The sequence below is a fragment of the Sorex fumeus genome, unplaced genomic scaffold (assembly GCF_029834395.1).
Source record: "Sorex fumeus unplaced genomic scaffold, SorFum_2.1 ptg000072l, whole genome shotgun sequence".
NCBI classification, from domain to species: domain Eukaryota; kingdom Metazoa; phylum Chordata; class Mammalia; order Eulipotyphla; family Soricidae; genus Sorex; species Sorex fumeus.
The window spans coordinates 9,884,672-9,905,558 of record NW_026606129.1 but is presented as its reverse complement, the minus strand read 5'-3'; the positions used below and the strand labels follow the sequence as shown (position 1 = coordinate 9,905,558).

Below are 20,887 nucleotides of genomic sequence, written 5' to 3'. Positions count from 1 at the left end.
CATTCCTGCTTTGCTCCTGGCATCCCCTCCTCGCACCTGCCAGATTTCTGTGTCTACTGGGAAGGTGGGAGCGGGTCGCCTGTCCATGGTGCACCAGGCCGGCCTCACTTCCCGCCACGGGCAGCCCAAACCCAGGAGCTTCTCCGGAGGTTACTCAGAAGCCCCAAGAAGGGGACAGCGCAACGGCTGTCCGGAACGGCTTGGAACGGCTGCTGCTGGCAGGGACTTTCCCCTGAATTCTGGAAGCGCCTCCTTGGAGCTTAGCCGGGAGCCAGCAGGGCGGTGCAGCCCCCACCCCCACCCCAGCCAGGCTGGGCCCCAGGTGGCACGAGGGGTGTCACCGCACCCGTCTCTCTCTGCTGACGTTTTCCTCGCCCGCCCGAAGGGAAGTAACCACGCTGGCCATGTGTGCTGAGCGCGTTTGTTTTTATTTTCCTCTCGTTTCCGCCGCCCTCCTTCCACTCCAGACCCTTCCCCCGCTGGTTCCGGCCCCCCGCCCAGGCCCGGGCCAGCCGGTTTCCTTTCCCTGCTGGGCTCAGGGACAGGCTGTTCCAGGAAGTTGTCATTTGTCCTCTCCGAATTCCCTGGCCCCCTCAAATTGCTCCTCAGAGACCCTGGACCATCCTGGCGCTGGGCCCCTGCGCGCCCTCCCCTGCCCCAGTTCCTTTGCTCAGCTGCGTCACTGGCGCCCCAGTCCGTCCGCCCGCCACCTGCCCCCCAACCGCCCCCGCCAGATCCTGGAGTGTGGGTGGGGGTGGGGGTGGGGGTGGTGGGCACCAGGAGGAAGAGCAGCTGGAGAAGCTGGCCCTCAAGGACCGGTCCTTGCACTGAGCAAGGTGCTCTCGGGCCTGGCCTTACTCTGGACACTCCCCCCGCCCCCAAGACCCCTAGGGCAGGCGGCTGGCTCTCAGGGGGCAGTAGCCACCCGCTCCTCTGTGAGACACTTTGCTTTTTCCAGCCTATTCCCAGCCTGAGTTCTTCAGAGAAGTGGGGAGGAGGCTGCCGCCCTCGGCCTGGCAGGGAGGCCGAAACCCAGAGCCGGGGAGTCACGAGTTCGAATCAGAGCAACGTCCCAAGCGGCTCCACTTGGAACAGAGAACCTAGTCTAGGTGCTGATGTGCCACCAGGCTCCGGGCTGGTTTTGTGTCCGTTTTCTTTAATTCCCTCGTTTAGGCTGTGGGATCCGAGCACCACCAACCACGCTGGAGAGTATTAATAGCGTTCCGGCTGGGCCGAGCTGCCACTTCCTGTTCCTGCCTGTTCCCCAAGTTGGCGGGGGAGGCCGTTCTCAGGCTCCTCCCCAGCCCACACCCCCCTCCCGGGGCCTTAATGCCTTTTCCTTAAGGTAATTCTTCCTGCTGGAACGCTCGGGCGTGTTTCCTGGCTCGGGGTCACTGACCTCTCTTGGCCGAGCGCCTCATCTTATAGAAAGGAGCCACGCAGGGAGGCAGATGGGCCGTCTCCTGCTGGGGAACACACACACGTGCTCCCCGCGCCCGGCCCCTGAACATCTGGGCTCCTGGGGCCTGGTGGAAGCGTGCGGGACCCCCAGCCAGGCACGGGCGCTTCCGCCACAGCCCCGGAGCGGCCAGGAAAGCGGGTGAGGGGGCCCCCGGGTGAGGCCTCGCTACTTCCCTTCCCGGCTGTACTGCACGGGGCAGAGAAGTGACTTCAGTGAAAACAAGAGCCAGATGTGCTCCGGCCCGACCCAACAGGCTCCCAAGTACCCCAAAGCAAGCGGCTACAAGCACACACTGTCCAGGGGAGGCCGGACCCGAGCAGAGCCGGGCAACGCGCGTCTGCGGGGAATCCAGGACACCGGCTAGAGAAAACTTCTCTGGGCCTGGTGGTTCGCGGTGGTTGGCTTCCACAAACACATTGCAGTGATGTGGCTTGAGAGTCGGCCAGTGGGCCACGTGGCACACAGCACCACGTTCCCTCTGAAGACAGGACGGGGTCATTTACACCAATGGTTGGGGCCTATCCCATGTCCAGTTTCAGGGTGGTTGATTCCAAGTCCCGCTATTGTGGCTGCCGTTTTAGAATGAATTCGTCCATAGATTGAGGAATGAACTTCCCCAACTGTTGCTGACGTGGGAATGACAACTCAAAGCACATACTTAAGTCATACCACGTGGTCTTTGACATACGTGTGTATGTTTGGTGGAAAGGGATTGCCAATCGGTTTAGCTAACATAGCCCTCACCTCGGGTGTGTGTGTGTGTGTGTTGTTTTGAGGGGGGGGCGGTAGGACTGTGTAAAAATCTAGTGTCTGCAAACCTCATGTCTTTAACATGTAGAACTGTCCTCCCGTTGTCCTCCCGATTTGCTCGAGTGGCCCAGTAACGTCTCCATCGTGAGACTTGTTGTTACTGTGTTTGGCATATCGAATACGTCACGGGGAGCTTGCCAGGCTTTGCTGTGTGGGCGAGATACTCTCGGTAGCTTGCAGGGCTCTCTGAGAGGAGCGGAGGAATCAAACATAGTTTTACTAATTATACCCCCCACACCAAGCCTTAAGACAAAGAACTGCTTCCAGAATTGATGGTCCCAGGAACACACACATGAAGGTTTTGTCGCTGTTGTCACCCGGTACCCCACCCAAGAAAAACTGGCTCCCTCTGCCCACCGTTTGAAAGGGCAACAAGACTTGTGCAGAGCCGGACAACGGGCATCCGTGGTGAATCTAGGATGCCCAGTCACAGAAAGCACTTGTTTTCTCCCCTCCCCCTGCTCCCCCCACAGTGCTCACTGGCGCTGAGCACCAAGAAGGAGCCCGGGAAGGACTTTGCCTGATCAACCCCATCAACCCCGCTGTGCTCAATCCCCAACAGAACCAACGTGTACGTCCTTAAGGCACAGCCTAAAAATATCCCTGTGTCTGTGCTGGCCATTTCCCCCCATTGTGACGCTTTCTTAACAAGCCTAGCAGCTGAGGCCCGTGAGTGTGGCGGCTTTGCTGCTTCCGGGAGGGGCCCATCTCCCCTCATTGCTACCTTGAGTAGCCGCATCTGGACCTGACTCTCCTTACTCTCTCCTGACTCCCGTCCAACTGCCAACAGAGTCCCTGAGGCCGAGGAGAGCCGTTTTGGGGACCTCGGCGGGTGGCACTGCAAAGCCCATCAGGACCCACAAGAGCAGGTCCAGCTTTCGTGGCCCCTCAATTCTGCAAAGAATCTGGGGAAGGGCTCCAAATAAAGGTGGGGCGCAGAGTGGGGCTGGGTCTAGCTTCTCGGTCGGACAGTTCGGGACGCGTCCCTGTTTGCTTGTGTCTAAGTTGGGGCTAATGAACATTCAAGTGGTGAGAAAAAAAACACACCACGCCGAGCGTCTCGGAGACTTGGCTTCACAGGGGAGCGGCCGACACTCAGGCTGCTGCGTGGGACATCAGAGAGGAGCAAGTGCCACATGGTGCCTCTGTGGCCTGGAAAAGCCACACAAACCGGCAGAACCAGAAGCACGATGCGGCGAACCTCGGGCTATCTGCACTGACCACAGTCAGCCTGGCTCCTCTTCTGAGCTATCAATAACGTCCCCCATGTCCTGGCAGCTTCTGCTCCACTGTCATCCCCAGATGCCACATTTCCCACTCCCCGAATTGCCGCGGGACACCGTTCCCCCACCCCCAGCCTCAGACCCACTGGACTAGGAAATCACGCTGACCCCTCACAGGGGCCGTGCCCAGGGGAACCTTGGGCCTCCCAGAGGTGACAGATTTCAAATCTTCTTTCCCGGAGTGATGGTCCAGCGAGGAGAGCGCTTGCCCAGCACACGGACAACCTGGGTTTGATCCCCAGCATCCCCTAGGGCCTCCCAAGCACCGCCAAGCACCTGAGTGCAGAGCCAGGAGGAACCCTCAGCATCCTTGGGAATGGCCCCAAAACAGAAACCAAAAACATGGCCCATTCTTTTTATTTCCCATTGTCTGGCAGCAGGTTGAGTGGCAGCTAGTGAGAGCCTCGGCACTGTGGTCCCGGGTGCCTGGGAGGGTCAGAACCTCCACCGACAGTGGCCGTGAGGATGGTCAGCATTGAAGCAGTCCGGCTGAGGCCGGAGGGGACTCAGCGCCCTGGGGCCGAGTCTGCTGTTTCTCTCTTGCGGGTTCTCCTGGGGAATTAGGTGTGAAAAATCTCTTCTCAACATGCGGCCACGGAACACCAGTCTAGGTTCCCGACTAGGCGACAGACAGGCCAGAGGACCAAAGCCAAGAGCAAGGACAAGCGCGTGGCCTGCGGGCTCAGGGGGATGGAAGTGGGGAGTGGGGCTTCCCCGTTTGGGCGTGGGTCTCTTTCTGCACCATCCAGCAGATCCCAGCCCCGGCCCAGACGCTCGTCTGAGAGAAAAACTCAGCTCCGCCTCTCAGCATCCCAGGACCTGAGCCGTGTTCTTCCTGCCAAGCATCATCTCTCAGCTTCCAGGGCTGAGAAAACACTGTGGGATGCGGAGAGGCTGGTCCTTCCCCACCCTCTCCCGGGGCCGAGGGAAAACAGCCTCCAGACAAGTTCGCGAGCAGCTGCCGCCACCCTCTGGCAGGCTGGAGACTGCGCCTTGGTCCCGGCTCCCCGGGAGCCCTCACTGTGTGCCCTGAAACTCATGCCCATGGGTACCGGAGTGACAACACAGCGGGGAGGACATTTGCCTGGCACACGGCCGACTCGGGTTCGATTCCCAGCATCCCATATGGTCCCCCGAGCACCACCAGGAGTATAAGGAATATTCCTATCCCTGTCCATCTTTGCCTTTAAGCAGTGCTCGGGGCACAGAGACAACCCGAACTTTCCTATGGCCCAGATGGTCAAACAGACGTAAGACACAGACGAAACGTTCTCCGTCTTCCAGAAGCTCCAGGCAGGGGGCCACAGAAATAGGAATAAGAGATGGGGACCCCGAGAGACAGCCTTGCAGGTGACCCACCCCGGTTTCTGTTTTCTGTTTCTCTGGTAACGTTTTCAGGATTATCTTCAGTTGGTGAGACTTTGAACTGCTGCCGCTGCAACATGCATGTAACAAAACCTACCGCTGTTCCCGTGTGCGAGGTATGGCTCGGTGGCATGACATGTGCTCTGTGTGCAGTTCAGTTGCATCATGTTCATGTTGCATGTATGGTGCAATGGCATAAAGTGTGCTCCCGTGTTACATGTTTCATTCAACGGCATGAAGTATGTTCCACATTCTGCCTATGATTCAGTGGCATGACATATGTTCTGTGTTCCAGTTACAGGGTGGTGGCATTAAGTGTGCTCCTGTTGTTACGTGTATAATTACCAATGGCATTAAGTGTGTTTCATGTTCCGTGTACGGTTCTGTGATATTAAGTATATTCGTGTTACATGTATGCTGCAGTGAAATTAAGTGTGCTCCTGTGTTATGTATACGGTTCAGTGGCATGAAGTGTGTTCCCGTGTTACATGTATAGGTCAGTGGCATTACATGTGTTCCGTGTTCCGTGTCTGGTTCAGTGGCATGAAGTGTGTTCCTGTGTTATGTGTATAGGTCAGTTGCATGAAGTGTGTTCCCGTGTTACATGTATAGGTCAGTCGCATGAAGTGTGTTCCCGTGTTACATGTATAGGTCAGTGGCATGAAGTGTGTTTCCATGTTACATGTATAGGTCAGTGGCATTACATGTGTTCTATGTTCTGTGTCTGGTTCAGTGGCATGAAGTGTGTTCCCGTGTTATGTGTATAGGTGTTATAGGTATAGGTCGTATGAAGTATGTTCCCATGTTACATGTATAGGTCAGTGGCATGAAGTGTGTTCCCATGTTACATGTATAGGTCAGTGGCATGAAGTGTGTTCCGTGTTCTGTGTCTGGTTCAGTGGCATGAAGTGTGTTCCCGTGTTATGTGTATAGGTCTGTCGCATGAAGTGTGTTCCCGTGATACATGTATAGGTCAGTGGCATTACATGTGTTCCGTGTTCTGTGTCTGGCTCAGTGGCATGGAGTATGTTCCCGTGTTATGTGTATAGGTCTGTCCCATGAAGTATGTTCCCGTGTTACGTGTATAGGTCAGTGGCATGAAGTGTGTTCCGTGTTCTGTGTACGGTTCAGTGGCATTACATGTGCTCCTGGTTTTGTATGACCACCATTACTGATTGCCCAAACTGTTTTCAAACAGAGCCCAGGCCTCCCTCCCCGGCTCCTGGGAACCTCTCATCCATTTCTTCTTGATGAATTTGCCTCTTTTTTTAGTTTAGTTTTGGGGCCACATCCAGCGGTGCTCAGGGCTTATTCCTAGCTCTGCTCGGAGACCCTCTAGGACGCTGGGGATGGAACCCCGATCGGCTGTGTGCAGGGCAAGCGCCCTCCCTGCCAGACAGTTGCTCTGCCCCCTAAGGAACAGTTTTAACACTTCCATTTAACACCCCCCCCCCACACACACATACACACACACACACACACACACCAAGAAAGAATAACCGCAGAGCTCTGAAATGACCGCTTTCTGCTCAGACACGCAGCTGGGACAGCAAAACACTTTTCCTGAGCAGATTTCCTGAAGATCTCTATTCGGAGGAGAATTAAACGAGGCAGCATCACCAGACCCAGATTATTCAATCGGGGGTGCGGGGTGGAGTGGAGTGGCCCCCAGCACCACCCCTCATCATAGGACGAACAGGGCAGGAAGCTTCGGGGGGGAGGGGCGCGACTTGCCGAGAAATCAGGTTGATTTGATATTGGAGCCAAGCGCGTCAGTCTTAAAACTTGCTTTGAAGAAACAGAGGTGATGAGTTTGCTCCGTGCAGATAAACCAAAACCCTCCTGCACCACGGTTCCCTGCCCCGTCCCCCCCAACCCCCCCCCCCCCCGCTGTGGACATCCCGTCCTCAGATGGACGCCCTTCCCTGGAGGACACCCCTCCCTTGAAGGCCCCTCGGGGTGGCACGAGGAGCTGGACCGGTGAGAGGGGCTCACGGCTACTTCCCCTCCTGCGTCTCCTCAGCAGACCCCGTGTGTGGTGAACACCCCGCAGAGAGGCAGGGCCAGGGGTATAACAGCCTCCCGGACAGCCCTGGGGGTCCCAGCGCCCCCCTTGACTGCCCGCAGGGCACTAGCGCCCCTTCTGATTACCCTGAGGGTGCTGGGGTCCCCTCTGATTGCCCTCAGGGCATTAGTGTCCCTAAAGATGTGAGAGACGGAAGTGCTATGCAATGTGGGTCCTGGGACAGGCCCCGACCCTGGCTGGCCCCAGCATCTCACAACTGCCCCCCACGGGAGGCCTCGACCTCCCCACAGAAGCAGCCCTGTGCCCGTAGAGGGTCCTGCGAGAGCACCTCCCAGGGCCCCTGCCCCCAGGTACAACCCCAATGGGTTTCGAGCCTTGACACGAGGGCCGGGAGGGGCAGAAGCACTCGGCCACTCCCACACACTCAGCCCATTCAACGGACAACAGATTCAGGCGGGAAATTCAGTAAACAGACCAGAGACCTCCACGAGCCTTTGAGCCACTCCCAGGAACACACGATCCATGTGTCCGGCACATGCGTGGGCACAGTCAGTCCGGGAGGAGGAGAACGTCTTTAGGCAGAAAAAGGCCATTTAGGCCAAGCCCGAAATTGCACATTTTTGTAAGCCACTGAGAGACACTGCCAAGGCCGGAAGTGGGGTCTTCTCAGCCGCCTGCAAGCCACAGCCCCTGCTGACCCCTTCCCCTTCCCCTTCCCCTGGCCCCTCATCCTGCCAGTGGACCCTGGTCTCCACCCACTGATGCCAGTGTCCCCGTGGGGTGCCCTGAGGCAAACACCCTGGCTTCAGAGCCAGGGCGCTGGGTCTGAGGGGGACGCTCCCTCCTCAGAGACGCCCTCAGTCAGTCAGACGGGGAGCAACCACCACAGCCAAGGCCCTGAGGTGGAAAGGCCTCTCTCTGCCCTGCCCCTACAGCTCAAAGGGCTCAGCCCACCCACTCCGTGGCAGCCGCGGGGATGTCTCCCCACCACCCCTGAGGGAGTGCGCTGGTCAGGGTCAGCTTCTGGGTGCTACTGGTCAGCCCTCCATCTCCTCAGAGCCGCGCCTGGGCTGTCTCTGGACATGCTACCCACGACCTACACGCAGGGACCATCCAGACGACGCAGGGGCTGTGAGGACATGGGACGGTCACGCCTGGCACAGCACGGTCACACAACATGAAAGCTGGCCTCCCCAAACATGTGAGCTGCCTGGAATCTGTGGCGTGAGCAAACGAGCACTCTCTCACGAGTCCTTTGACAAGCTCTTCCACAGCATGGAACCGACGCCAGATGCCAGCCAGCTTCTGCAACTTGAGACAGAGACGCTGTTTTCTTTCCCGGACAAGAGCCTGTGCTTCATCTTGATGTTCTACCTGCAGGTCCAAGTCGGCCTCCTCATGCGTGTAGCGCCTCCAGGTGTTTATCACAGAGGCCACAGGCGGGAGAGTCTGAGCCCCACCCTGCAGTGCTCAGGGCTGGCTCCCTGTTCTGTGCTCAGGGATCACTCCTGGCAGGGCTCGGGGCACCACATACCGGGCTGGGAAGAAAACCCAGGCAAGGGTGATCAGTCCTGGGCAAGGCAGGCATCTGGACAAGCCGTCCGGCCCCCACATCATGAGTTAACACCCCAAGGCTGCCTCAGTTCTCCAAGAGGGATCTCGGGCTTAGGGGCCTGGGACCTGACTACAGAGGCACGAGGGCCAGAGAGAGGAGGCTTGGCCGGGGTCAAAGCCCTATTCTGGGTGCGGGTCACCCTCCTCCCTGTCCCTTCCACTCAAAGACAGCAAGGCACCCCTGCACCCCCCAACTCAACCTGCTGGGGTCCCTCAGATGGGCCCGGCCCCAGGATCTGCCTCCCTCTTCTCAGAGTTTGCGTGATGAAGGTCGACGGGAAGACATCCCACATGGCATGAGGAAGCCGCCTCCTTCTCCCCCCAGGCGCCAGCTCCCTCCGGGGGCCCCCCGCGTTTTTCTCTCGCTGCCCTCTTTCCCCACTCCAAGGGAAACAGCCGTGGCCCAGAGCAGCCCCCGCTCGCCGCCAGGGCTCGTCTCCCGGGCAGCGGCGCCCGGATTTCCACATCCCAGCCCAGGTGGCACATTCCATTCTGCGCGCCTCCAGCTGGCACCAGCTCGGGAGATGCTGTTTACCAGAACGGGCACTGCCAGGAACGGCCAGGCCACAGGCACCGAGTTTGGCAACCTGGAACCATGCTGCATGAAGGGGGTAGGGGACCCTCACGCCTCCTCTCGTTTCTGGAGATTATGCTGCTCAGGTGGAGGAGACAGGCCCGAGGTCAGCCTGGGAGCCGGGAGCCCTCGGAGGACCGTGCGTTTTTCCATTCCCGGGAGCCTGACCCGAAACAGTTCTGGCTCAAACGCTTAGCGTGGCCGTAAGCGCAGCGGCACTGGATGCTGTTTTGCTCCGTTTCTCAATGAAATCTGTGGGCCACCTCTAGCGAGCTGCTGAAACACTCCACAACTCCACAAACCCTGGGAGGCATTTCAAACCAACTCACAGATGTGTGTGTGTGTGTGTGTATGTGTGGTGGTGGTGGGGGGGGTTATGGGGGAGGGGAAGTCGGCCCGTCTGTGCAAACATCTGCACACGTTCCCTCTGAAAGCAGCTCCGCGCTGCTACCACAAACTCCCTTCTGTACCCCTCTGTATCCCATAGAAAGCTCTATTCTACACTCCCTGGCAAATATTAGCATCCCCGTCCACTCACTCATCACATGTCCATTTGATCCGGTGCCCTTCTCATCTGTCCAGCAACGTGCAAATCACCCAGGGGTGGAGAAGGCCTCACCCAGCTCCGGCATAGGGAGAAGAGCCCAAATTAATAAACTCGTTGTAAGAGGAATTTGGCATTTTATTTATTTATTTTTTGCTTTTTGAGTTACTCCCAGCTCATGCACTCAGGAATTACCCCTGGTGATGCTCGGGGGACCCTCTGGGATGCTGGGTATCGAACCCGGGTAGGCCACATGCAAGGCGAAAGCCCTACCCGCTGTGCTATCACTCTGGCCCCAAGTTCGGCATTTTAACCTGGAGTCCAAGCACCAGAATGATGAAACTAGAGCAAAATGTATACCAGTGAATATTTACTAAGTATTCACAGAGTGCGAGGCACAGGGATTTGCACAACTTAGTCAATAAGTCCTTCTATCAACTTTTTATTTTATCTCTCAGTCTTGGAGATCACTAAAACAGGGAGAGGTGAACTGGTTCAAGGTCAAATAACAACCGAGAGGCAGTGCCAAGGCTGAGTCACCGCTCGAGACCCAGAACAGCCGACAGACACCGCTTCACATTTTGAAGACAGGGACTCGTTCAGAAAAGAATTCTCCGAGAGGGGTATGGCTTTCCATCTCACCATGTACTTACACTTTGGGGAAATCGTTACTTTATGCACTATTTTTGAAAGGACTTTTTCAATTACAGTCCAATTTTACCCGAAGTACAATTGAACATCTGTCACCATTTTTTAACAAAATGTAATTTTTCAAAGTCGATATTTGTACAAGACAATAAAGAAAACCAGTTCCTGTAGATACAATTTAGTTCCTTTCTGCTAAACCCCAACCATTATAAATCTGAATTTTCTTTACCCCCACCAGCCTAACACACACACACACACACACACACACACACACACAAATTTTGGCTTTTAAGAGAAAAGCATTTTCTTCACCAGTTATTTCTTCTAAGTAATTCTTCAGCTCTTAAAGTTCTGTTTTTTTTTTTCACTATGGAATACTTAAAAATGTCCTCCAATTTTTTTTTTATCATACCTTACACAGTGGACTGGAGCAATAGCACAGCAGGTAGGGTGTTAGCTTTGCACGTGGCCGATCTAGGTTCGATTCCTCCGCCCTTCTCGGAGAGCCCGGCAAGCTACCAAGAGTATCCTGCCCGCATGGCAGAGCCTGGCAAGCTCCCCGTGGCATATTCGATATGCCAAAAACAGTAACAGCAAGTCTCACAATGAAGATGTTACTGGTGCCTTCTCGAGCCAATCGATGAACAATGGGAGGACAGTGCTACAGTGCTACCTTACACAGTATGACATCGCTTAACAATTTCCTGTGCTCAGTGGGAACTTGCTACTTAACACAGGACACAAGATCCTGTGTTTTACAAGACCAAAGCATTTATTAGTGATTACACAGCAATGCCCATACACGTAACACAACTGAATAGCAAGCTTTGGGAATGGTTAATCTGGACAATTCTATGCCCATTTTTCCATAGTTATAAAGAAAAAAATTCCTTGCACATTTTTTAGAGTAACATTAACTTTCAAAGACACTGTCACTGTCTTCCCGTTGTTCATCGATTTGCTTGAGCGGGCCCAGTAACGTCTCCATTGTGACAATTGTTACTGTGTTTGGCATATCGAATACACCAAAGGGAGCTTGCCAGACTTTGCCATATGGGTGAGATACTCTCAGTAGCTTGCCGAGCTCTCCAAGAGGGGCGGAGGAATCAAACTTGGGTTGGCCATGTTAGCCGCTTGCAAGGCAAAACGCCTACCCGCTGTGCTATCGCTCCAGCCCAACTTTCAAAGATACTTTGAATTTAGAATGGAGAAGATGCCAGACATTCTGGCCCTCCTGCATTTCCATTGGTGCTCACCAAGGAGAAGCACGCGATGGTGAGAATCTCGGGAGAATGAGAGAAACTAAGTACAGCTTAGAAATGCATCAGAGGCCATATTTACAGCATTCAGCTGAAGAGAAGAACAATATGGAGGGCGGGATCCACAGATCCTGAAAAAAAAAAAAAACCAGGTTCCAAAAAGAGCCGAGATCATCGGGAAGCCCCAGATGGGGTAGGTACCACATCCCGCCTCCCCCAGATGGAACCCCGGTGACCAGAAGCCTCTACAACCACAGCTCGAATATGCGGGAACTAGGACTTTTCCTCAAAACTGCGCGGCCGCTCATGCGGCCGCGCGACATCTCTCTATATACAAAGTGATCCATGGGAAATAAATGACCCAACGTTTCTCTCTGAAAATCATAGTTAAGTTTGGAGCACGGCCACAGCCCCAGAAACACAAGGACTCAATGCAGAACCCAGCAGCTTGGAGCAGAAAAGTGAACGGGCTATGCATTAATCCAGGCCATCATGACTGTCTGGAGGGGAAAGGGTGTTGCCCCATTCGCCCTCTCCTCTCTGGAAAGAAAGATGGCGGCCACATGGGAGCCTTGTGGACAGCAGGTATGAGCCGGGGGAGTGGGGGCGACTAAAACCTCATGGGAAGGGGGCGTTTCGTTCCGCCCTTCACGCCCTACCGAGGCCACCAGTTGCCCCCCACTAGCGGCTCTCCAGCACGGCCACAGCCCCAGAAGCACAAGGACTTAATGCAGAACCCGACAGCTTGGAGCAGAAAAGTGAACGGACTATGCATTAATCCAGGCCATCAGGTCTGTCCGGAGGGGAAAGGGTGTTGCCCCAGTCGCCTTCTCCTCTCTGGAAAGAAAGATGGCGGCCACATGGGAGCCTTGTGGACAGCAGGCATGAGCCGGGGGACTGGGGGCGACTAAAACCTCATGGGAAGGGGTGCGTTTCGGTCCGCCCTTCACGCCCTACCGAGGCCACCAGTTGCCCCCCACTAGCGGCTCTCCAGCACGGCCACGACTCCAGAGCACAGAAACCAATTTCTTAACTATCTGACTTTCAGTAGAAATACTTCCAGGGTCAATAAGTAAAATAGCAGAAATCCAAAACCAACATTTAATTCTTGAACCCAGCTGTAGAAAGCAAATCACTTCACAATGCTTTGTCAGCATGTCTGATTCGGGGGGGGGGGGGGGTAAACTCTAAATAATAGTGGTGAATCTTTTATCGAAACAATGAATCTAATCAAAGCAGATAGAGTGTTAACTAGAATTCATCTGCCCCACAGGGACTGGGAGGGGTGGGGGTGGGGTTTTATTGGGGTTCTTCATGGTAAAAAATAAGTTTTGGTAAAGGGAAATGTGCTTGATATTTGCATGACTGAGACCTAAACCTGAAAGCTTTGTAACCTTTCCCATGGTGATTCAATAAATAAGGTAAAAAGGTAAAGGTAAAGGCCCTCCCGTTGATCGTCGATTTGCTCGAGCGGGCCCAGTAACGTCTCCATTGGAGACTTTGTTGTTACTGTGTCTGGCATATCGAATACTCTCGGTAGCTTGCCGGGCTCTCCGAGAGGGGCGGAGGAATCGAACTCGGGTCGGCCATGTTGGCCGCTTGTAAGGCGAACGCCCTACCGCTGTGCTATCGCTCCAGTCCGCTCCCTGGTGGTCTAGTGGTTAGGATTCGGCGCTCTCACCGCCGCGGCCCGGGTTCGATTCCCGGTCAGGGAAACAATAAATAAATAAATAAATTTAAAAAAATGCATCAGAACTGCATTTTGTTGTTTCATTTTTTGGTTTGTTGCTTTGGTTTGGTTTGATTGGTTCTTTTGGCCACAGAGCAGTGCAACGGGGTTACTCCTGGCTCTGCACTTAGGAATCACTCCTGGCAGTGCTCGGGGGACCATCTGGGATGCTGGGGACCGAACCCATGACAGCCGCGTGCAAGGCAAACGCCCTTCCCACTGCAGCATGGCTCCAGCCCCTGGACTTCGTTTTGAAGATGAGATTTAACCACATGATTTCTAGAAGCATGCAGGGGCCCTGAGAGTATGGGATTAAAACAGAGAGGTTACACATTTATGCCATGAAAGGGCCATTGCAAGTAGACAAGGGGCTTAAGCTGAAGGACACATGTGAGGTTCTCAAAGCCTGGTGCAGGGCTGAGGCCGCCACTGAGATGGAAGGGGCAAGGGAGGGAGGGACAGAGTGTGGAGGAGGAGCAAGTTAGGGCAGAAGCAGTTCCTTGCTTCTGACTTTGTCTCTGAAGACCCCTGCTGGCCTTTGGGGTGGGACCTAGGGAGCAATAAACAGAGAGCAGGGGCAGACTTCTCCCTGCGTGTCTAGTTCCTGGGTTCCAATTGTTCTTGGGGAATTTTTCTTACATTGAAGGTGAGATTCTAAAGCCCAACTTGATTCTGCCTCTGTGTTGACAATCCTGAAATGCGGCTTAAAAATAGGTCTCGCAGAGCTTGGGGGGGATGGTACAGTGGGTCAGGCACTTGCCTGGCATGCAGCTGACCCATTTGATCCCGGTACCCCACCGGGTGCACTAAACTCACCAGGAGTGCTCCCTGAGCACTGAGTCACGAGGAAGCCCCGAGCACCGCCAGGTGTGGTCCAGAAAAAAAAAAAGCTCTCTACCTCTGTCATCCACGGCTAGGACGCACCCCCCCAGGCCGTCAAACCCCAGCTCTCCCAGATTGGTGGATCTACATCAGAAAAATGACGGCTTTGCAGGCTGCTGTTTTCTGTTTTCCACAGCTGCTTGGTGACTGAGGTCTGCCATCTGCAAGCATGCTGACGCGGCGGGGCTTTTGTTCACGTAGTTCCTCTCCCATGCCTGCCCGCTCGCCCACCAGGGACCGTGAACCTGTGACATGTGACCTCACTGCTCCTGGCTCTGCTTGCCCCGTTCCCACCAAGTGGTGGCCAGGCCAGGCCACGGGAGCAGAGGGCAGCTCGGCCCCACTTTCCTGCAATGTTCACCTCAACCCCACGAAAAACAGCAAACACGGGAAGCTGGATAAATCTAACGTTTTATTCCGTTTTCCGGATGACTCTGACATTTTGCTTTCTCTTAGCAAACTGCCACTCAGCAAAAGCCTCTCAGAGAAATGCAAGATAGTCTATTCCTTGCCAGCAAATAAATTTAATCATGCACAGTGTTATCTGTCTAAATTTTGCCGTGGCTTTTAGCATGGACTACTATTTCAAAAAAAAAAAAACTTAATGAGAACCCTTAAGAAAGCATCCTTCTCCAAATTTAAGGTCATTATTGTCTAGATGAAAATTCTAAGCATTCAGGGGCTGGAGAGATAGCACAGTGGGTAGGGCGTTTGCCTTGCACGCAACCGACCTGGATTCGATTCCCAGCATCCCATATGGTCCCCTGAGCACCGCCAGGAGTAACTCCTGAGTGCAGAGCCAGGAGTAACCCCTGTGCATCGCCAGGTGTGACCCAAAAAGCAAAAAAAAAAAAATTCTAAGCATTCAGAAAAACCTAAAGAATAGAACAGCAAATAACCTGTTTATCCACTACCCGGCTTTGAAAAACCTTAATTTTTTCTACATGTTCTTTGTATTTTTAATTAGGAGGTATTAATATGTATATACTATTGCATTTGTCTCATATTCCTCTCTATTCTCTTTCCCTATTATTCCTCCCTAGAGATAACTACTGAATTTATATTATTTCTACATATAGACAGAGACCATTTTACTACAGATATGTGTAACCATAAACCATATATATAGTACATCTTTGCTAGTTTGGGGCTTTAACTGCGGTTGTTCTATCCTTATAGACTTATTGAATTGAATTGTCCCACCACACATTATCATTTGGACAGGTACTCATGCATGACAAGGCATAAAATCCTAGCTGATTTATCTCCATCGTTTGACGATATCACAATTTATCTATTTCCTCCACGATGGACATTACGGCTATTTGGATGTCATTATAAAATATGCAGAGTTGACCTTTCTCTTACTGGGAACTTTGTTGACCTCTTTAATTATCTGGAATCAGACAGCGTATTTCTACTTTTTATTCATTTGTTTAAAAAATTCTTCCACTTCTAAAGCATCAATTTAATCAGCAGCTCGTCTTTCAAATTTCAGTCACTTGGCAATTAGTAATGCTTTAAAACTGATTACTAATCTTTTATTCTCTTTTCATGTCACATATAAATATTATTGCTTAATATTTGAGTTTTGCCCTGTTTTTATATTCTCAAATTAGTCATCATCTCTGTTATTGGGTATAATCAAAAAATTTTTGACTGTTTTGGATTTTTAAAAATTTTTTTATATTTACCCATATGTTTATCAGTTTCTCTGTTCACTGTTGCTTTTTCTTCATGTCATTACTTTGAATTCAATTTTCTGCTTCCTAAATAATGTCCCTTTTTAGTAGTGCCTGAAAACATTTCTCTGAGATGTCACCCTGGTGACTTCATTGGTCTAAAATTATTCCATTTTACCCTCCCTCTTGAATGAAGGTTAAACTTGGTGACAAATTCTAGCTTGAGAGGGCTTTGTCCCCCTCCAAAGTTTTACGGACATCATGTCTTGATTTGTTTTCACACTTGTAATTCCAGCTTGTCATTTCTTTTTTTTTTTTGCTTTTTGGGTCACGCCCGGTGATGCACAGGGGTTACTCCTGGCTCTGCACTCAGGAATTACCCCTGTCAGTGCTCAGGGGACTATATGGGATGCTGGGAATCAAACCCGGGTTGGCCATGTGCAAGGCAAAACAGCCTACCCACTGTGCTATTGCTCCAGTCCCCAGCTTGTCATTTCTTATGTGACATTTTCATTATCAGTGGATGCTTTTAAGATCTACTTTTTTTTCCCTTTGTAGTTTTACTAGATTATGTCCAGATGTAGATTTCTTTCCATGTATGCTCTGGAACTCTGTGCTCCCTGAATTATTTTCATCAATTTTGGAAAAAATTTTAGCCATTACCTCTAAATAGGGTTTCTTTTCCTTTTTTTTTTTCAGTCCTGCTTTCTGAAACTATTATTGAACTTACACTGGATCCTCTCGTTCTATGCTCTTCTGTCTGCCTTGCTTGCCTGTTTCTCTCTCTCTCTCTCTCTCTCTCTCTCTCTCTCTCTCTCTCTCTCTCTCTTCAGCTCTCTGGCAAACATCATGGAGAGTCAACTTCTGCTTCCCTTATCTCCTATCAATCTCTCCTCAGCTGCATCTGACCCACAGCCCTGACAGCCCATAGGTTCTTAATTTTAATGATCACCTCTTTTGTGTCTGGGTATCCTGTGTGTCATAGCTGCCTTTTATATTCTTCTTGGCATCTGGCTCAGTCTATACATTTGAAGTTACTTTTTGTTCTTAATTATTTACGATATGTTTTATAGATACTTTTACCTTCTTAAGAGGGTCTGTGTTTTCCTCTGCTAGACACCCCAGCGTATCAACTGGCTAGGCATCGAAATTTAAGATAACAGTGCTTCTGAATTCTCAGACACTTTCTCCTACCCAGAACGCAGGATGAAATGGGCCCTTGAATCTGTCGGTGTATTAACGAGAAGACTTTTTCCTGAGGAATCATCTCATGGAAAGGCTCAGCTTGGAGCTGAGATTATATTATAGAGACACAGGCCTTCCCTTCAAGTATTCCAGTGAGAGTACTAAGACCCAGATCCCTCAGAGGCTGGAGAGAGAACACATGGGTAAGGCTCCCCTTGCTCAAAGTCAACTCAAGTTCGGTCCCCGGGACCCCATCGAGTCCCCTGAGCACTACCAGGAATGATCTGAGTACAGAGCCAGGAATAAACCCTAAGCATGGCTGGGTGTGGCCCCCAAACGAAACAAAATAAAAAAAAAAATAGTCCAGGTCCCTAAATTACCAAGACAGGGCTGGAGCGATAGCACAGCGGGGAGGGCGTTTGCCTTGCACACGGCCGACCCAGGTTCGATTCCCAGCCTCCCATATGGTCCCCCAAGCACCGCCAGGTGTAATTCCTCAGTGCAGAGCCAGGGGTAACTCCTGAGCATTGCCGGGTGAGACCAAAAAAACCCCAAATAAATAAATAAATAAATAATTACCAAGATAGATATTCCAACATCACCTCACAGACTTACAACTCAGCCTGCCTCCCTGGGCGGTGCGTGGACAGTAGCCCTGACTTCTGCAAGCTCCTTTTCTTATCTTACAGGAAGCTACTTTTCATGCATCGTTATTAGGAGATTAATTTGGGAGGATTTTCCGGGTTACCGAGTTCTGATTATTGCTGGAAACAGACTTAAAATTGTTCTCTTTTTCCGTGCTCCGGAGAAGAAGCCCCAAAGCCAATTTTATTTCCACAAACATTCACTGGTCATTGGCTGTGAAGATTAAATTTTATGTGTCAAGGACGCTGAGCTCCACCGTAATCTGTCATCTACTCAAGCACTTGGCACAGGGAACGCTTTTTTTTTCCCTCTTCTCTTTTTGGTGAAGGCATTTTGATCAGCATCCATGATAAACTAATTTTAACTAAAGGAGGCTGCTCCAGGCAAGGTGTGTGGGTCTCCTGCAATCGTTGGAGAAATCTTAGTAAAAACTAGGATTCCTCGGGGAAGAAGGAATTCTGCCTTGAAAGGACTCACAGAAAAAGCCTGCCTGGGTTTTCCTGCCTGACGACAGGCCCGAAAGATTTCAGACCCGAGCCTGTGAGATCAACACCTGCCTTCAAAGATCCTGCCCTGGGGCCTGTCCCGCAGACACACCAGCCCCCCACTGGCGTGAGACCATGTCTTAAAAACAGACCCTAGGAGCTGGAGCAGGTAGGCATTTGCCTTGCACGCAGCTGACCCAGGTTCGATTCCCAGCATTCCATATGGTCCCCTGAGCACCGCCAGGAGTGATTCCTGAGTGCAAAGCCAGGAGGAACCCCTGAGCATTGCCAGGTGTGACCCAAAAAGAAAACACACACACACACACACACACACACACACACACGAAAACAGAGTCTACAGCTCCTCTTGTCTGTAGGTTCCTGCGGAACCCTAACTCTACTCACCATGATTGTAAGTCCACTTTCATGTGCTTGTACTATGACTGGTACTTACTACATACTTACTCGTAAGTATATACTTGTACTTGCAATAACTGAGGCGTCCTGAGGGAGCGCCTCCCCCACCAAAAAACAATGAGTGAGAATCCATCCCTTCTCCTGCCCTCACACAACTTACAAGTTAGCAGCAAACAGCTACCAAAGAACTGGAGACTAGAACTCAAACCCGTGTGGTCGCGTATGGTCGTGCACGCGCGCGCGCGCGCGCACACACACACACACACACACACACACACACACACACGACTTCCTCGTCCATCTAAGATACTTCAGGGGTGCCCCTGTCATGGCGATGCTGGTCAATGCTACAAATGGGAATGAGATCCACCAACACCCCCTGGCTGTGCCGAGGGGAATGAAACTCAGACACAAACAGACCGAGGACAGAGAGGACAGAGTCCAGGTGCAAAGGCGCCCCTCTTCCAGGACGATCCTAACCTCACTTAGCGGGAAGGAGGCCCTGAGCCTTTTGTGCCCAGAAGTGGGAGAGCGTGAGGGCGGGGGACCAGGGATTTCTGGGCACAAATGTGATGGACAGCTGTGGAGAGGCTCACAGGTTGCCCGCCGGGTGGACACTGGACAAGTCTGGAAACCAGGGAGGCTTCCCGCAGGAAGCGGCATCTGGGCTTGATCTGGAGAGATGAGTGGGCGGAGGGGGTGAAGAGGAGGAACCGGTGGGATCCTGATGGGGCCAGCAGGAACTGGGAAAGGGAAGAGGGGTGGAGAGCGGGCGCTGAACGAGGGTGACTCTGGGTGAGGGGGGCCTTGGCCGGCACAGCAGTGAGCGGATCGAGTGAGGAAACTGCGGTTCCGGGCACCTATCACCTCCAAGGCTTGGAAGGCCCCGAGAGACACACCTGGCCGGGGCGCCCAGCTGCTCGGAGAGGCCCGGGCAGGCTCGCCAGGGGCCAGGAGCCCATGTGCCACTGCGGCCTGCCCCAATCCGCTCTCCCCACCGCCACGTCGGCTTCTTGGCACCACGCGGGCTGGGAACGGGACACGGGGGAGGGCAAGCCCCAGCCTGGGCTCCAGAAAAACAATAACAAGAGGGGCCAAGCTGAGCGCCAGCGGGGGCAGGTGAGGTAGACCCCGTAGCCCGCCTCTTGGGCAACGGATGAAAAGGCTCATTGTTCCACTCCTGCCCTGGGAAACGGGGCCGGTGGAGACCGCGGGAGGAGGCGCTGCCCGGGGGCTGGCACTAGCACCAGGGCCTGCCATGGGCCTGTGGGAGGGTTGGGCAATGCCCTTCACTCCCCCGTCCTCGCCAGCCCGTCTCAATCCTTGGCCCGTGGAGCCCCGTGCTCCCCCGGGGGGGGGCCCCAGCTCCCTTTTCAGCAAAGCTGCTCCCATTTTTGTTTGCTTGGGGGCCACCCCCGGTGGTGCTCGGGGTTCACTCCTGGCCCTGAGCTCAGGGAACCACTCCTGGGGGGCTTGGGGGAAACCTATGGGGTGCCGGGAATGGGATCCAGATAAGGTACAGCAAGTCCCTGACCTGCTGTATCATCTCTCCAGCCCCTTTTTTAAAAATAATAATAATAATAAAAACAACAACAGTTTGATGCAGAGGATTCTGCCTAAGGCTTTGTCTGGGGGAAAAAAATCAACAAAACACCAAGAACATTCAACTAGTTTTTAAAGTGAGAAGCACCAGAACTTGAATCCCGTGAGCCTTTCTCACAGGGCAGGGGGGAGGGGAGTTCCTGGGGACCCCGACCCCGAGGTCAGGAGAGCAGATGAAGGCAGAGACAAGACCGAGAGCAAGGTAGGCCGTCATGGTACTGAGCAGAGGAACCAAGAGGAACAGCAGAAATCAAGACAAGGCAGACACAGGCTGGCACTCACACCCCAGAGACCTGGGGTGGCCAGGTTAGACGGTCTGCGAGGGAACAGGGTGGGGGATAAGGGGTTCTGGAAAGAACGCCCAGCATCCGGCTCTTGGTCTTCCTGCAATGCATCACCAGCACCACTGGCAGACCTGACACTGTCACCAATCCCGCGGTAGGGTGTGACACAGAGGTGCCGGGCCAGCGAGCACACACGAGAACTGACTACGTGTTCAGTTATGGGACAGCTAACAGCGCTCGGCTTGGGGCCCATACGGTGCCAGGCTGCCCGAGTCCCAGGAAAAAAGGCAGAGGGGATGCAGTGAGGCACACAGGCACAGTAAGGAGGGCGTTTGCTTCGAATACTGCTGATTCGGGTTCGATCCCCGGCATCTCATAGGGTCCCCTGAGT

At 53.1% G+C, this 20,887-nt stretch overlaps 1 protein-coding gene and 1 non-coding gene across 2 annotated transcripts in view; one reads left to right on the top strand and one right to left on the bottom strand.

The window, feature by feature from the left end:
* The window catches only part of SYN2 (synapsin II), a 132,348-nt gene that overhangs the window by 31,572 nt on the left and 79,889 nt on the right, over positions 1 to 20,887 (bottom strand). The gene's annotated exons all lie outside the window — the stretch shown is intronic.
* TRNAE-CUC (transfer RNA glutamic acid (anticodon CUC)) lies at positions 13,229 to 13,300 on the top strand. The gene has a single exon. It is a non-coding gene; the product is annotated as a tRNA-Glu (tRNA).